Source organism: Cryptomeria japonica, unplaced genomic scaffold (assembly GCF_030272615.1).
Source record: "Cryptomeria japonica unplaced genomic scaffold, Sugi_1.0 HiC_scaffold_279, whole genome shotgun sequence".
NCBI classification, from domain to species: domain Eukaryota; kingdom Viridiplantae; phylum Streptophyta; class Pinopsida; order Cupressales; family Cupressaceae; genus Cryptomeria; species Cryptomeria japonica.
The window spans coordinates 155,001-172,500 of record NW_026729101.1 but is presented as its reverse complement, the minus strand read 5'-3'; the positions used below and the strand labels follow the sequence as shown (position 1 = coordinate 172,500).

Genomic DNA, 17,500 nt, shown 5'->3' with positions numbered 1-17,500 from the left:
TCCGAACTGGGGATTTCTGGGTAGGGGCTTCGGGTGCGCATTACATTTTTGCCCAAGCGTCCAGTGCGGTTTCTGGTGCGCTCCGAAGTGGGGTTATTGGAGCGCATCAAAGGTGCGCAATGCTGGTGCGAACCCGGGAGCGCTCCGATGTGTGCTCCAAGGTGCGGCGTGCACGAAGTCCGAGCCCGGTTTGCCCCGGGTGCGCACCTCGCGTGCACCTTCGCCGGGGTGAGCACCTTGGTGTGCAGACCTTGGTTGGGTTGCGCGCCCTGGTGCGCACCAAGGAGCGCTCTGAAGTGTGCTCCAAGGTGCGGCGTGCACGAAGTCGGAGCCCGGTTTGCCCCGGGTGTGCACCTCGGGTGCGCACCTCGCGTGCACCTTCGCTGCGGTGGGCACCTTGGCTGGGTTGCGCGCCTTGGTGGGCACCATGCAGTGCACGAAGTCGGAGCCCGGATTGCCCCGGGCGCGCACCTCCGCCAGGGTGGGCACCTTGGTGCGCACAACTTGCCTGGGCTGCGCACCAGGAAGGGCTCAAGATGGCACCCGCGTTCCGTTTTTTTCACTATCTTTCAGAACGGAAATTTTAAAATCTCGTTTTTTTTTGCCTTTTCTGGAAATTAGTGAAGGCAGCGCATCAAAGGTGCGCAACGCTGGTGCGAACCTGGGAGCGCTCCGATGTGTGCTCCAAGGTGCGGCGTGCACGAAGTCGGACCCCGGTTTGCCCCGGGTGCGCACCTCGCGTGCACCTTGGTGCGCACACCTTGGCTGGGTTGCGCGCCCTGGTGGGCACCATGGTGCGCACCAAGGAGCGCTCCGAAGTGTGCTCCAAGGTGCGGCGTGCACGAAGTCGGAGCCCGGTTTGCCCCGGGTGCGCACCTCGCGTGCACCTTCGCCGCGGTGGGCACCATGGCGTGCACGAAGTCGGAGCCCGGTTTGCCCCGGGTGCGCACCTCGCGTGCACCTTCGCCGGGGTGGGCACCTTGGTGTGCAGACCTTGGCTGGGTTGCGCGCCCTGGTGGGCACCATGGTGCGCACCAAGGAGCGCTCCGAAGTGTGCTCCAAGGTGCGGCCTGCACGAAGTCGGAGCCCGGTTTGCCCCGGGTGTGCACCTCGGGTGGGCACCTTGGTGCGCATGCCTTGCCTGGGCTGCGCACCAGGGCGGGCTCAAGATGGCACCCGCGTTCCTTTTTTTTCACTATCTTTCAAAACGGAAATTTTAAAATCTCATTTTTTTTTGCCTTTTTCTGGAAATTAGTGAAGGCAGCGCATCAAAGGTGCGCACCTCGCTGCCCACCACGGTGCGCAACGCCGGTGGGCACCCGGGAGTGCTTCGAAGTGTGCTCCAAGGTGCTGCGTGCACGTTGTCGGAGCCCGGTTTGCCCCGGGTGCGCACCTCGCGTGCACCTTCGTCGGGGTGGGCACCTTGGCTGGGTTTGCCCCGGCTGCGCTCCGAAGCGGGGTTATTGGAGCGCCGCCTCTTTTTTTGTCGGAGCGTTTGGTGGGGTTTCTCGCATTGGCTCTTCCGAGGCCCGGTTGCCACCCTGGCGCGCACGAAGTCGGAAGTAGGGTTAATTGCCCGGGTGCGCACCTTTGCCAGGGTGGGCACCTTACCTGGGCTGCGCACCAGGGCGGGCTCAAGATGGCACGCGCGTTCCGTTTTTTTCACTATCTTTCAAAACGGAAATTTTAAAATCTCCTTTTTTTTTTGCCTTTTCTGGAAATTAGTGAAGGCAGCGCATCAAAGGTGCGCACCTCGCTGCCCACCTTGGTGTGCTCTGAGGTGCGCACCCGGGAGCGCTACGAAGTGTGCTCCAAGGTGCGGCGTGCACGTTGTCGGAGCCCGGTTTGCCCCGGGTGCGCACCTCGCCTGCACCTTGGCCGGGGTGGGCACCTTGGCTGGGTTTGCCCAGGGTGCGCTCCGAAGCGGGGTTACTGGAGCGCCCCCTCTTTTTTTGTCAGAGCGTTTGGTGGGGTTTCTCGCATTGGCTCTTCCCAGGCCCGGTTGTTGGGTGCGCTCCCACCCTGGCGCGCGCGAAGTTGGAAGTTGGGTTAATTGCCCGGGCGCGCACCTTCGCCAGGGTGGGCACCTTGGTGCGCACACCTTGGCTGGGCTGCGCACCAGGGCGGGCTCAAGATGGCACCAGCATTCCCTTTTTCTCACTATCTTTCAAAACGGAAATTTTAAAATCTCGTTTTTTTTTTGCCTTTTATGGAAATTAGTGAAGGCATCGCATCAAAGGTGCGCACCTCGCTGCCCACCTTGGTGTGCTCCGAGGTGCCCACCACGGTGCGCAACGCCGGTGCGAACCCGGGAGCGCCCCGATGTGTGCTCCAAGGTGCGGCGTGCACGAAGTCGGACCCCGGTTTGCCCCGGGTGCGCACCTCGCGTGCACCTTGGTGCGCACACCTTGGCTGGGTTGCGCGGCCTGGTGGGCACCATGGTGCGCACCAAGGAGCGCTCCGAAGTGTGCTCCAAGGTGCGGCGTGCACGAAGTCGGAGCCCGGTTTGCCCCGGGTACGCACCTCGCGTGCACCTTCGCCGGGGTGGGCACCTCGGCTGGGTTGCGCGCCCTGGTGCGCACCAAGGAGCGCTCCGAAGTGTGCTCCAAGGTGCGGCGTGCACGAAGTCGGAGCCCGGTTTGCCCCGGGTGCGCACCTTCGCCGCGGTGCGCACCATGGCGTGCACGAAGTCGAAGCCCGGTTTGCCCCGGGTGCGCACCTCGCGTGCACCTTCGGCGGGGTTGCGCGCCCTGGTGGGCACCATGGTGCGCACCAAGGAGCGCTCCGAAGTGTGCTCCAAGGTGCGGCGTGCACGAAGTCGGAGCCCGGTTTGCCCCGGGTGCGCACCTCGCGTGCACCTTCGGCGGGGTTGCGCGCCCTGGTGGGCACCATGGTGCGCACCAAGGAGCGCTCCGAAGTGTGCTCCAAGGTGCGGCGTGCACGAAGTCGGAGCCCGGTTTGCCCCGGGTGCGCACCTCGCGTGCACCTTCGCCGCGGTGGGCACCATGGCGTGCACGAAGTCGGAGCCCGGTTTGCCCCGGGTGCGCACCTCGCGTGCACCTTCGCCGGGGTGGGCACCTCGGCTGGGTTGCGCGCCCTGGTGCGCACCAAGGAGCGCTCCGAAGTGTGCTCCAAGGTGCGGCGTGCACGAAGTCGGAGCCCGGTTTGCCCCGGGTGCGCACCTCGCGTGCACCTTCGCCAGGGTGGGCACCTCGGTGCGCACACCTTCTCAATGTTTTCTTGCCTTTTCTGGAAATTGGTGAAGGCAGCGCATCAAAGGTGCGCACCTCGGTGTGCTCCGAGGTGCGAACCCGAGAGCGCTCCGAGGTGCCCACGAAGTCGAAAGTCGGGTTAATTGCATTGTTTTCCCCGGGTGCGCTCCGAGGTGCGCAACATCGGCGCGCACCAAGGAGGGCTCCGAAGTGTGCTCCAAGGTGCGCACGATGGCGTGCACCTCTGGTGCGCACGATTCGGAGCTCGGTTTGACCGGGGTGCGCACACCTTGGCTGGGTTGCGCACCTTTTGTGCGCTCCAAGGTGCGCACGAAGTCGGAGCTCGGTTTGCCCCGGGTGCGCACCTTCGCCAGGGTGCGCACCTTGATGCGCACGCCTTGGCTGGGCTGCGCACCTTGGTGGGCGCCATGGTGCGCACCTTTCGTGCGCTCCAAGGTGCGCACGAAGTCGGAGCTCGGTTTGCCCCGGGTGCGCACCTTGGTGGGCGCCATGGTGCACTCCGAGGTGCCCAAGATTGGTGCGCACCAAGGAGCGCTCCGAAGTGCGCTCCAAGGTGCGCGCGAAGTCGAAAGTTGGGTTAATTGTCCGGTTTGCCTCGGGTGCGCACCTTGCGTGCACCTTCGCCAGGGTGGGCGCCTTGGTGCGCACACCTTGGCTGGGCTGCGCACACCTTGGCACCCGCGTTTCCTTCATTTTAAATTTTTTTTTTTTACAATCTCTCAAGTGGGAAATTCTATAATCTCAACTTTTTTTGCCTTTTCAGGAAACTTTTGAATGGAGCGCATCATTGGTGCGCTCCGAAGTGTGCTCCAAAGCTCTCTCCAGCTGCGTGCACCTGCCCCGGCCGCGCACCCGGCCCCGCCCAGCTTCGCTCACCTGTCCCGGGCGTCTGGTGCGGAACCTTAGAGTAAGAAACATCACCGTGCACCTTGGCCAACGTGCGCGACTCGACCGAGCGCGCACTGGCCGAGGTGCACACCGATTTCACCTGGGTGCGCGCGCAGCACCTCGGGCGCACCGGGGTGCGCGCACAACGCCCGGGTTGCACCGTGGCCTGTGTGCTCGGGGCGCCTCGGGTGCGCGCTCGGTGTCGCCCCCGCGAGCGCGCGGTAGTGCGGGCAGCGCACCCCGGCCCGGCCCGGCCCCGACGAGAACGCAAACGGGCAAAAGGTTTATTCAAATAGCATTGCGATGCCCGGCGAAAAACTAAAAAAGGGTGCAACACCGGGACTTCCCGGGAGGTCACCCATCCCAGTACTACTCCGGCCCAAGCGCGCTTAACTGCGGAGTTCTGATGGGATCCGGTGCACTAACGCTGGTATGATCGCACCCGTTATGAGCTTGTCGCAGTGTGTACTTAGCAAACCGCGACCCACGTGCGAATCCACCCCGGCCACCCACCCCCGTCGAGGTGCACACCCTCCCTCGCGAAGTGCGCCCCGTTCGCCAAGTGTGAGCCCTGCCCGGGTGCGCGCACCTTGCTAGGGCGTCGGGTGTGCACCCGGCCCGGCCTACGTGCGTGCACCTGTAGGGGGCGTCGTGTGCGTGCAGTGTCCCGTCTGCAACGCGGTGCCCACACACCACCTCGGGCGCAACGACCTGCGCTCACATGTGGGCCGAGTGCACCTTGGTGCATGTTCGGGGCGCCTCGGGTGCACGCTCGATCTTGCCCCGGTGCACCAAGGCGCTCGGTTTGCCCCGGGTGCGCACTTGGTGCAAGGTGGGCACCCAAAATAGGGATCAAGCACCAAAACACAAGTTTCGGGATGCAAAATGGGACCCAAGGACCACAAATGCGTTCCAAGACCCATGATGGGTCCACGAGAACAAAAATGTGTTCCGAGACTTAATAAACAAATATTGGGTTTTAGGAGAAGAAACATGCTCTGATGCCCAAAACGAGAATCGACCCCGAAAAGGCCACAGGCCAAAAGTGGGATGCGAGACAAAAAAAAATGGGACCCGAGGACCAAAATTGGGTTCCCAGGTCGAAGACAGGGCAACCGGACAAGAAACGACCTCTAAGGCTCGAAATGAGTCCCGACGACTAAAACTTGACAAGAAGCACCCATCAGGCACCCAACTCGACACCCATGGGATGCCGACCCACCCGGGCTTCCACCTAGCACACCTTGGCACCCACCCACCCTCGCACCCAACCTCGCACCCAACTTAGCACCTTTGAACCCACATTGGCACTCACCCTGACCCTGGCACCTTGGAACCCACATTGGCACTCACCTTGACCCTGGCACCCACCTTTGCACTCACCTTGGGACCCACCCTGGCTCCCACCTCGGCACCCACCCAGACACCCACCTTGGTTCCTTGGCACCCACCTTGGATCCTTGGCACCCACCCCGACACCCACCTTGGCACGCAACTTGGCTACTTGCCACCCACCTTGGCTCCTTGACGCCCACCCCGACAACCACCCCGTGACCTACCCTGGCTAGGGTTGGTGCACACCCACCCTGGTGCCCACCTTGGCACCCACCCTATGACCCACCTTGGCACGCACCTTAGTACCCACCCCGTTACCCACCCTAGGACCCACCCCGTGACCCACCTTGGCCAGGGTGGGTGCACCCACCCTGGTGCCCACCTTGGCACCCACCCATCCTAGCACCCAGCCTGTGACCGGGCTTGGAACCCAACCTTGCACCCGCACCCGTCTTGGCCAGTGTGGGTGCGCACCCATCCTGGCACCCACGTTGTGACACACCCTTTAACCCACGCACCCTAGCACCCACGTTGGCACCCACCTTGGAACCCAACCTAGCAACTTGGCACCCACCCCGTGACCCACCTTGGCATCCACCATAGCAGTCGCCGACTTGGCACCCACCTCGGCACCCACCTTGACACTTGTGGACCCACCTTGCCACTCACCCTAGCATCGACCCATCCTAGCACCCACCCTGGCACCTTTGCACCCTAGCACTCACCCATCCTAGCACCTAACCTGTGACCCACCTTGACACTCACCCTCGCACCCACCTTGGAACCCAACCTAGCACCCACCCACCCTGACACCAACCCTAGCACCTACCCACCCTTGCACCCACCCTGTGACCCATCTTGGCACCCACCCATCCTACCACTCAACCTATCACCCACCTTCTCACCCACCTTGGCATCCACCTTAGCACCCACCCACACTGGCACCTTGGCACCCACCTCGGGCAAGGTGGGTGCACACCCACCCTGGCACCCAATTTAGAACCCACCGAGCATGTTACCCACCTTGGCACCCACATTGCAGCCCACCCTAGTACCCACCCTATGACCCACATTGGCATCCACACCCTAGCACCCAGGCACCTCGACACCCGCCTTGACACCCACCCTAGCACTGAACCTGTGACCCACCTTGGAACTCACCCTAGAACCCACCCACCCTGTGAACCACCTTGGCATCCACCTTAGCACCCACCCACCTTGGCACCCACTCTAGCACTCACCCATCCTAACACCCAACTTGTTACCCACCTTGGCACCCGCCCTCGCGTCCACCTTGAAACCCACCCTAGCACCCACCCACGCAGGAGCCCACCTTGGCACCCAACCTAACACCCACGCATCCTGGCACCCAACTTGTGACCCACCTTGGAACCCACCCTAGTACCCACCTTTGAACCCACTATATCACCAACCCACCTTGGCACCCACCCTATGACCCTCTTTGGAATCCACCCTAGCACGCACCCACCCTGGCACCCACCATGGAGCGCACCCTAGCACCCACCCACCTCGGCACGCACCTCAACACCCACCTTGGTGTGCGCACTGCGCCAACCTCTCAAAGACCCTATGTGGTGCGCTCCAAAGTGTACACCTTTGGTGCGCTCCAAGGTGCGCACCTTTGGTGCACACCGAGGTGCACACCAAAGTGTGCACCGAGGTGAGCACCAAAGTGCACTCCAGGGTGCACACCAAGGCGTGCACCTTTGGTGCGGTCAATGCAAACGAATTCGGAAGTTGGGGTCGATGTCCTAATCGCTGCTGCAGACTACACGTATGAGAATCGGACAAATAGCTTTATATAGGGGAGGTGTTGCGTTTGATGGGTCGACTCCCCTGGTTGTGTGCACTGCACCAACTTCAAAGACCCTGTCTTGTTTAAGAAGTCAAAAGTTGGGGTGGATGTCCTAATCATTGCTGCAGTCTACGCATGTATGAGAATCAGACAAATAGCTTATATAGGGGAGGTGTTGCATTCGGTGGGTTGACTCCCCTGGTTGTGCGCACTGCGCCAACCTCAAAGACCCCGCATAGCAGAAGAAGTCGGAAGTCGGATTTTGGTGAGCACCAAGGCGTGCACCTTTGGTGCGGTCAACGCAGACGAATTCAGAAGTTGGGGTGGATGTCCTAATCGTTGTTGCAGGCTACACATGTATGAGAATCAGACAAATAGCTTATATAGGGGAGGTGTTGGGTTTGATGGGTCAACTCCCTTGGTTGTGCGCATTACGCCAACCTCAAAGACCTTGTTTTCGTTAAGAAGTCAAAAGTTGGGGTCAATGTCCTAATGGCTCCTGCAGGCTACACATGTATGAGAATCGGACAAATAGCTTATATAGGGGAGGTGTTGGGTTTGATGGGTCGACTCCCCTGGTTGTGCGCATTACGTCAACCTCAAAGACCTTGTTTTCGTTAAGAAGTCAAAAGTTGGGGTCGATGTCCTAATTGCTCCTGTAGACTACACATGTATGAGAATCAGACAAATAGCTTATATAGGGGAGGTGTTGGGTTTGATGGGTTGACTCCCCTAGTTGTTCGCATTACACCAACCTCAAAGACCTTGTTTTCGTTTAGAAGCCGAAAGTTGGGGTCGATGTCCTAATTGCTCCTGCAGGCTACGCATGTATGAGAATCAGACAAATAGCTTATATAGGGGAGGTGTTGGGTTTGATGGGTCGACTCCCCTGGTTGTGCGCATTGCGCCAACCTCAAAGACCCTGCATTGCGGATGAAGTCGAAAGTCAGAGTTTGGTGTGCTACAAGGTGTGGTCGAAGGTGCTCACCTAGGTGTGCACCTTTGGAGCACAGGAAAAGTGCCCTCCAAAAGTGCGCACCTTTGGAGTGCACAAAAGTGCCCTCCAAAAGTGCGCACCTTTGGAGCGCAGAAAAGTGCCCTCCAAAAAGTGCCCTCCAAAAGTGCGCACCTTTGGAGCGCAGAAAAGTGCCCTCCAAAAAGTGCCCTCCAAAAGTGCGCACCTTTGGAGCGCAGAAAAGTGCCCTCCAAAAAGTGCCCTCCAAAAGTGCGCACCTTTGGAGCGCAGAAAAGTGCCCTCCAAAAAGTGCCCTCCAAAAGTGCGCACCTTTGGAGCGCAGAAAAGTGCCCTCCAAAAAGTGCCCTCCAAAAGTGCGCACCTTTGGAGCGCAGAAAAGTGCCCTCCAAAAAGTGCCCTCCAAAAGTGCGCACCTTTGGAGCGCAGAAAAGTGCCCTCCAAAAAGTGCCCTCCAAAAGTGCGCACCTTTGGAGCGCAGAAAAGTGCCCTCCAAAAAGTGCCCTCCAAAAGTGCGCACCTTTGGAGCGCAGAAAAGTGCCCTCCAAAAAGTGCCCTCCAAAAGTGCGCACCTTTGGAGCGCAGAAAAGTGCCCTCCAAAAAGTGCCCTCCAAAAGTGCGCACCTTTGGAGCGCAGAAAAGTGCCCTCCAAAAAGTGCCCTCCAAAAGTGCGCACCTTTGGAGCGCAGAAAAGTGCCCTCCAAAAGTGCGCACCTTTGGAGCGCACAAAAGTGCCCTCCAAAAGTGCGCACTTTTGGTGCGCACCAAGGCGCTGGTTCGGTCGTTGCAGGCGAGTTCGGAAGTTGGGGTCGATGTCCTGAGCGGAGGTGCAAACTACACAGGTGTCGGAATCGGACAAATAGCTTATATAGGGGAGGTGTATGCTTCGATGGGTCGACTCCCCAGGTTGAGCGCACCGCGCCAACCTCAAAGACCCTACGGTATGGATGAAGTCGGAAGTTGGGTCCGATGACCGATTCGATTAGTAGGTATGCTCATGAGGTCGGAATTTGGGTCCGATGACCTGCCATGTGCAGGAAGGCGAATGTTGACACTGTGCGTTGCAAGGTGCACACCAAGGCGCTGGTGCGGTCTTTTTAGTCGAGTTCGGAAGTTGGGGTCGATGTCCTGATCGGAGGTGCAAGCTACACAGGTGTGGGAATCGGACAAATAGCTTATATAGGGGAGGTGTATGCTTCGTTGGGTCGACTCCCCGGGTTGAGCGCACCGCGCCAACCTCAAAGACCCTACGGTATGGATGAAGTCGGAAGTTGGGTCCGATGACCGATTCGATATGTAGGCATACTCGCGAGGTCGGAATTTGGGTCCGATGACCTGCCACGTGCAGGAAGGCGAATGTTGGCACTGTGCGTTGCAAGGTGCGCACCAAGGCGCTGGTTCGGTCGTTGGAGGCGAGTTCGGAAGTTGGGGTCGATGTCTTGATCGGAGGTGCAAACTACACAGGTGTGGGAATCGGACAAATAGCTTATATAGGGGAGGTGTATGCTTCGTTGGGTCGACTCCCCGGGTTGAGCGCACCGCGCCAACCTCAAAGACCCTACGGTATGGATGAAGTCGGAAGTTGGGTCCGATGACCGATTCGATATGTAGGCATACTCGCGAGGTCGGAATTTGGGTCCGATGACCTGCCATGTGCAGGAAGGCGAATGTTGGGACTGTGCGTCGCAAGGTGCGCACCAAGGCGCTGGTGCCGTCGTTGCAGTCGAGTTCGGAAGTTGGGGTCGATGTCCTGGTCAGAGGTGCAAACTACACAGGTGTGGGAATCGGACAAATAGCTTATATAGGGGAGGTGTATGCTTCGATGGGTCGACTCCCTGGGTTGAGCGCACCGCGCCAACCTCAAAGACCCTACAGTATGGATGAAGTCGGAAGTTGGGTCCGATGACCGATTCGATACGTAGGCATATTGGCGAGGTCTGAATTTGTGTCCGATGACCTGCCATGCGCAGGAAGGCGGAATTTGGGTCCGATGACCGAGTTGATGGCGTGCCATGCGCAGAAAGGCGGAATTTGGGTCCGATGACCGAGTTGATGTTGATGGCCCGCCATGCACAGGAAGGCGGAATTTGGGTCCGATGACCGATTTGAAGGCGTGCCATACGCAAAAAGGCGGAGTTTGGGTCCGATGACCGAGTTGATATTGATGGCCCGCCATGCGCAGGAAGGCGGAATTTGGGTCCGATGACCTGACATACGCATGGAGTCCGACTCGGGGGCCGATGTTCGATTCGATGACTTGCATTGTGGGTAAAGTCGGAAGTTGTGGTCTTTGACCCGATTCGATGACCAGACTTCGGCTGCTTGAGAATCGGACAAATAACTTATATAGGGGAGGTAGTGTTCTCGAGCATCCTCCCCCCGTGCCCGTTTATGTCGATTGATGCTGGTGCTCGACTGGTTGGAGCGCTCGGATGCAAAAATCTTGCACCAGGATTTATCGATTGTGATGGACACGGCAAGTCTCCTGATTGCTATGCAGGAGCTCATCGTGAATCTCTATGCGGCCTTGGTATGGACTCGACCTGCGGAATGGTTCGGCAATGGTAGTCGCTCCAACACGTCCTTGCAATGGCCACAGAGGTGATTCGACTAGAGCTCCAGTCTAGCTTTTGGGTTGCTTGGCGGACTGGTATAGCCGCGATCGAGTTCCGGCCATGAACGTTTTAGATAGCTCTTGGGCTTTCTGGGACGGAAGTCGGAAGTTTGGGCTGTTGTCCGATTTGATGACCATTCTTCGGATGTGTGAGAATCGGACAAATAACTTATATAGGGGACTGTGTTGTCTCACGCAGCCCCCTCCGTGCCCCTCTATCTCGACCGATGTTGGTGCTTGAAAGGGTTGGGATCGCTCGGATTTATAAACGTGCACCACCATTTGTCGAGTGTGAGGGACGCGGCAGGTCTCCTAAATGCTATGCGGGCGCTCTCTGAGAATCTCTATCCGGCCTCGACACAGACTAGTCTTGCTGAATGGTTTGGCACTGGTAGTCGATCCAACACGTCGTTGTTGTGGCCGCCTAGGCGATTCGATTCGAGCCCCCGTCTAGCTTTTGGGTTGCTTGGCGGATTTTGCCCTATCCGCAAGTGAGCTCGGTCCCTAAACGTTCGAGAAACCCGATTGCTATGCGCCGACTCTCTTTCTTGCGAGCCTCCATCTAGCTTTTGGGTCTCTACGGAACGGAAGTCGGAATCTGGGACCGTTGTTTGATTCGACGAGGCAGACTACGGTTGTGCGAGAATCGGACAAATAACTTATATAGGGGAGGTGTTGACTGGAGCATTCTCCCCCGTGCCCCTCTAACTCGACCAATGCTGGCGCTCGAACGGTGGTAGCGCTCGGATTTTCATTGAGCGCCAGCATTGGTCGATTTAGAGGGGCATGCGAGATTCCCGAATGCTATGCGAGGGCTCTAACGGAAATGTCTATTGGTTTCGGTATGGATGCAATTGCGAGTGGTTCGGCAAAGGTAGTCGTTCCGATGCGTCCATGTCGTGGCCAAATCGATAATTCGATTTGAGCCCTCGTATAGCATTTGGGTCTCTCGATGTGATTCCGCATTCCAGTCCCTTTGGGCACTGCTTGAGCCGCATCCCAGGGGGTTCCCTTCCCAATAATCTGCCTCGCAACCCGATTGCTATGCGGTGAGGCTCCTCGGCCGCCTCGGAACTATCTGTGTATCAGACGCATCGCGGGATAAGGGGTTGGCAACGGTAGTCGCCCCAAGCGCGTCCGATGCTTGGACCATTCCGAGGCGGCCCTGAAGCCTCTTCCGTCTAGCCGTTGGGTCCTTCTCGCCGCATCCCTCGCCTCGCACCCCGATTGCTATGCGGTGAGGCTCCTCGGCCGCCTCGGAACTATCTGTGTATCGGACGCGTCGCGGGATAAGGGGTTGTCACTGGTAGTCGCCCCAAGCGCGTCCGATGCTTGGACCATTCCGAGGCGGCCCTGAAGCCTCTTCCGTCTAGCCGTTGGGTCCTTCTCGCCGCATCCCTCGCCTCGCACCCCGATTGCTATGCGGTGAGGCTCCTCGGCCGCCTCGGAACTATCTGTGTATCGGACGCGTCGCGGGATAAGGGGTTGTCATTGGTAGTCGCCCCAAGCGCGTCCGATGCTTGGACCATTCCGAGGCGGCCCTGAAGCCTCTTCCGTCTAGCCGTTGGGTCCTTCTCGCCGCATCCCTCGCCTCGCACCCCGATTGCTATGCGGTGAGGCTCCTCGGCCGCCTCGGAACTATCTGTGTATCGGACGCGTCGCGGGATAAGGGGTTGTCACTGGTAGTCGCCCCAAGCGCGTCCGATGCTTGGACCATTCCGAGGCGGCCCTGAAGCCTCTTCCGTCTAGCCGTTGGGTCCTTCTCGCCGCATCCCTCGCCTCGCACCCCGATTGCTATGCGGTGAGGCTCCTCGGCCGCCTCGGAACTATCTGTGTATCGGACGCGTCGCGGGATAAGGGGTTGTCATTGGTAGTCGCCCCAAGCGCGTCCGATGCTTGGACCATTCCGAGGCGGCCCTGAAGCCTCTTCCGTCTAGCCGTTGGGTCCTTCTCGCCGCATCCCTCGCCTCGCACCCCGATTGCTATGCGGTGAGGCTCCTCGGCCGCCTTGGAACTATCTGTGTATCGGACGCGTCGCGGGATAAGGGGTTGTCACTGGTAGTCGCCCCAAGCGCGTCCGATGCTTAGACCATTCCGAGGCGGACCCGAAGCCTCTTCCGTCTAGCCGTTGGGTCCTTCTCGCCGCATCCTTCGCCTCGCACCCCGATTGCTATGCGGTGAGGCTCCTCGGCCGCCTCGGAACTATCTGTGTATCGGACGCGTCGCGGGATAAGGGGTTGTCACTGGTAGTCGCCCCAAGCGCGTCCGATGCTTGGACCATTCCGAGGCGGACCCGAAGCCTCTTCCGTCTAGCCGTTGGGTCCTTCTCGCCGCATCCCTCGCCTCGCACCCCGATTGCTATGCGGTGAGGCTCCTCGGCCGCCTCGGAACTATCTGTGTATCGGACGCGTCGCGGGATAAGGGGTTGTCACTGGTAGTCGCCCCAAGCGCGTCCGATGCTTGGACCATTCCGAGGCGGACCCGAAGCCTCTTCCGTCTAGCCGTTGGGTCCTTCTCGCCGCATCCCTCGCCTCGCACCCCGATTGCTATGCGGTGAGGCTCCTCGGCCGCCTTGGAACTATCTGTGTATCGGACGCGTCGCGGGATAAGGGGTTGTCACTGGTAGTCGCCCCAAGCGCGTCCGATGCTTGGACCATTCCGAGGCGGACCCGAAGCCTCTTCCGTCTAGCCGTTGGGTCCTTCTCGCCGCATCCCTCGCCTCGCACCCCGATTGCTATGCGGTGAGGCTCCTCGGCCGCCTTGGAACTATCTGTGTATCGGACGCGTCGCGGGATAAGGGGTTGTCACTGGTAGTCGCCCCAAGCGCGTCCGATGCTTGGACCATTCCGAGGCGGCCCCGAAGCCTCTTCCGTGTAGCCGTTGGGTCCTTCTCGCCGCATCCCTCGCCTCGCACCCCGATTGCTATGCGGTGAGGCTCCTCGGCCGCCTTGGAACTATCTGTGTATCGGACGCGTCGCGGGATAAGGGGTTGTCACTGGTAGTCGCCCCAAGCGCGTCCGATGCTTGGACCATTCCGAGGCGGCCCCGAAGCCTCTTCCGTGTAGCCGTTGGGTCCTTCTCGCCGCATCCCTCGCCTCGCACCCCGATTGCTATGCGGTGAGGCTCCTCGGCCGCCTTGGAACTATCTGTGTATCGGACGCGTCGCGGGATAAGGGGTTGTCACTGGTAGTCGCCCCAAGCGCGTCCGATGCTTGGACCATTCCGAGGCGGACCTGAAGCCTCTTCCCTCTAGCCGTTGGGGCTTTCTCGCCGCATCCCTCGCCTCGCACCCTGATTGCTATGCTGTGAGGCTCCTCGGCCGCCTTGGAACTATCTGTGTATCGGACGCATCGCGGGATAAGGGGTTGGCAGTGGTAGTCGCCCCAAGCGCATCCGATGCTTGGACCATTCCGAGGCGGCCCTGCAGCCTCTTCCGTCTAGCCGTTGGGGCCATCTCGCCGCATCCCCCACCTCGCACCACGATTGCTATGCGGTGAGGCTCCTTGGCCGCCTCGGAACTATCTGTGTATCGGACGCATCGCGGGATAAGGGGTTGTCACTGGTAGTCGCCCCAAGCGCGTCCGATGCTTGGACTATTCCGAGGCGGCCCTGCAGCCTCTTCCGTCTAGCCGTTGGGGCCATCTCGCTGCATCCCCCACCTCCTCGGCCGCCTCGGAACTATCTGTGTATCGGACGCATCGCGGGATAAGGGGTTGGCAGTGGTAGTCGCCCCAAGCGCGTCCGATGCTTGGACTATTCCGAGGCAGCCCTGCAGCCTCTTCCGTCTAGCCTTTGGGGCCATCTCGCCGCATCCCTCGCCTCGCACCCCGATTGCTATGCGGTGAGGCTCCTCGGCCGCCTGGGAACTATCTTCGTATCGGACGCATCGCGGGATAAGGGGTTGTCACTGGTAGTCGCCCCAAGCGCGTCCGATGCTTGGACTATTCCGAGGCGGCCCTGTGGCCTCTTCCGTCTAGCCGTTGGGGCCATCTCGCCGCATCCCCCACCTCGCACCCCGATTGCTATGCGGTGAGGCTCTTCGGCCGCCTTGGAACTATCTTCGTATCGGACGCATCGCGGGATAAGGGGTTGTCACTGGTAGTGGCCCCAAGCGCGTCCGATGCTTGGACTATTCCGAGGCGGCCCTGCAGCCTCTTCCGTCTAGCCGTTGGGGCCATCTCGCCGCATCCCCCACCTCGCACCCCGATTGCTATGCGGTGAGGCTCCTCGGCCGCCTTGGAACTATCTTCGTATCGGACGCATCGCGGGATAAGGGGTTGTCACTGGTAGTCGCCCCAAGCGCGTCCGATGCTTGGACTATTCCGACGCGGCCCTGTGGCCTCTTCCGTCTAGCCGTTGGGGCCATCTCGCCGCATCCCCCACCTCGCACCCCGATTGCTATGCGGTGAGGCTCCTCGGCCGCCTTGGAACCATCTTCGTATCGGACGCATCGCGGGATAGGGGGCTGTCACTGGTAGTCGCCCCAAGCGTGTCCGATGCTTGGACCATTCCTAGGCGGCCCTGAAGCCTCTTCCGTCTAGCCGTTGGGGCCTTCCCGCCCCATCCCTCGCCTCGCACCCCCGATTGCTATGCGGTGAGGCTCCTCGGCCGCCTTGGAACCATCTGTGTATCGGACGCATCGCGGGATAAGGGGTTGGCACTGGCAGTCGCCCCAAGCGCGTCCGATGCTTGGACCATTCCGAGGTGGCCCTGAAGCCTCTTCCGTCTAGCCGTTGGGGCCTTCCCGCCCCATCCCTCGCCTCGCACCCCGATTGATATGCGGTGAGGCTCCTCGGCCGCCTTGGAACTATCTGTGTATCGGACGCATCGCGGGATAAGGGGTTGGCACTGGTAGTCGTCCCAATCGCATCCGATGCTTGGACCATTCCGAGGCGGCCCTGCAGCCTCTTCCGTTTAGCCGTCGGGGCCTTCCCGCCGCATCCCTCGCCTCGCATCCCGATTCCTATGCGGTGAGTCTTCTCGGCCGCCGCGGAACTATACCTGTTATTGCTACTGCATCCTTCGGCTGGTAACCTCCTCTGCCGCCTTGGAACGTTCTCTTTGTCGGACGCGTCGCGGGATAAGGGGTTGGCACTGGTAGTCGCCCCAAGCGCGCCCGATGCATAGACCGCTCCGAGTCGACCTTGCTTTCAGCCTCTCACATGCATAGACCTCTCTGAGTCGACCCTGCAGCCTCTCACGTTTAGCCTTTGGAATCTCGCCTCACAACATGATTGCTATCCTTGATGCATCCCTTGCCTCGAGCCCTGATTGCTTTCTTGGCTGCATCCCTCCTCTCCTCACAGCCCGGTTGTCATCACTGCTTCATCCGTCGCTTCATGCATTCTGGCTGCTGGGCCCTTCCCACCGCACACCTCGATTGCTATCTCTTCTGCATCACACACCCCGATTGCTATCTCTGCTACATCCCTCGGCTCTCACTTCTGCATCCTTCGCCTCACACCTCGATTGCTATCAATGCTGCATCCGTAACCTCACACCCCGATTGCTATGCGGGGAGGCTCCTTGGCCGCCTTGGAAATTTCTGTGTGTCGGACGCACCGCGGGATAAGGGGTTGGCACTGGTAGTCGCCCCAAGTGCGCCCGATTCTTAGACCGCTTCGAGGTGACCTCGTAGCCTCTTTCGTCCAGGCTTCCTGCCTTCAACGCCCTTTTTACACCTCGATTGCTATGCGCGGGCTCGTTGGCGTCTATCACCTCTCTGCGAAGAGTGGCACGATGATTGTTGGGGTAAATCGTAGCAGTCCGATCTCTGGCCTTGGGCCATTGTGAGGGCTGATCGATTTCCTGTGCGCATCTCGTGTTCGCCCAGTAACAGACTCGACGACTTGTAATCGGTCTTGTTCCCGATTGTTCCTGGAGGTAGTCTTCGGAACTCTTGGATTTGACCTGTCACTCGAACTGTCCTCTTCCGAGGATGCTTGTGTGTGTGTGCTTGTGCCATTTCCTTGGCGGTATTAACGAGATATTAAAGAGCGGAGTGAGCGCCTCGCCCAGCTATGTTTGGGGCTCTCACTCCCTTACCCGGTGTGCGACCGCTTTGCACGTAGGTTGCGGAGCATCGCGACTCTTTCGATGTTTGGCGGTTGTCTTCCGGTGATGCGTTGGTCCCGAAGTGCACGTTACTAGCATTTCTGCCATTGTTCTCGATCTTTGGCACGTTCCTTCGTTGCAATTGGATATATATCTCCGTTTATACGCGCAGGCTTCTCCCGCCTATTCAGCGCTGTCCCACTCTCAGCACTCTCGTGGTCTCCTTGGCTTCTCTCTCCCGTGAGCGAGCTCTCTTCTCGAGTCTTTTCCATGTCCCATGGAGGTTGCCTTGCGAAATTCGGGCACACAAACGTGACCGGATAAGAGCGGAATTGCCTATGAGGAGAAGCTCACCTTAGGGAGCAGCAATGCCGAGTGTTTCGACAGAGGGTAGAGGGGGCGTTGTTTGGGCGGTTGCACAAAAGAGTGCTACGTTTGCACTGAAGGTTGCTTCTTCGTCTCCGACGAACTCTTCGAGGCAAAAAAGCTTGTTTACGGGGTCGAGGTGGGACTGTTCGTGCGAGTTGCGCCACCAAAAGTGCGTAGGGGGCATATACCTGGGAAATGGATGTCTCTGAGTGGCCTTA

The 17,500-nt window shown here is 59.7% G+C and overlaps 1 non-coding gene across 1 annotated transcript; it reads right to left on the bottom strand.

Annotated features, from left to right (window-relative positions):
• Positions 1-4,446: 4,446 nt before the first annotated feature.
• LOC131870013 (5S ribosomal RNA) lies at positions 4,447-4,565 on the bottom strand. The gene has a single exon (XR_009368381.1). It is a non-coding gene; the product is annotated as a 5S ribosomal RNA (ribosomal RNA).
• Between the last annotated feature and the right edge of the window lie 12,935 nt (positions 4,566-17,500).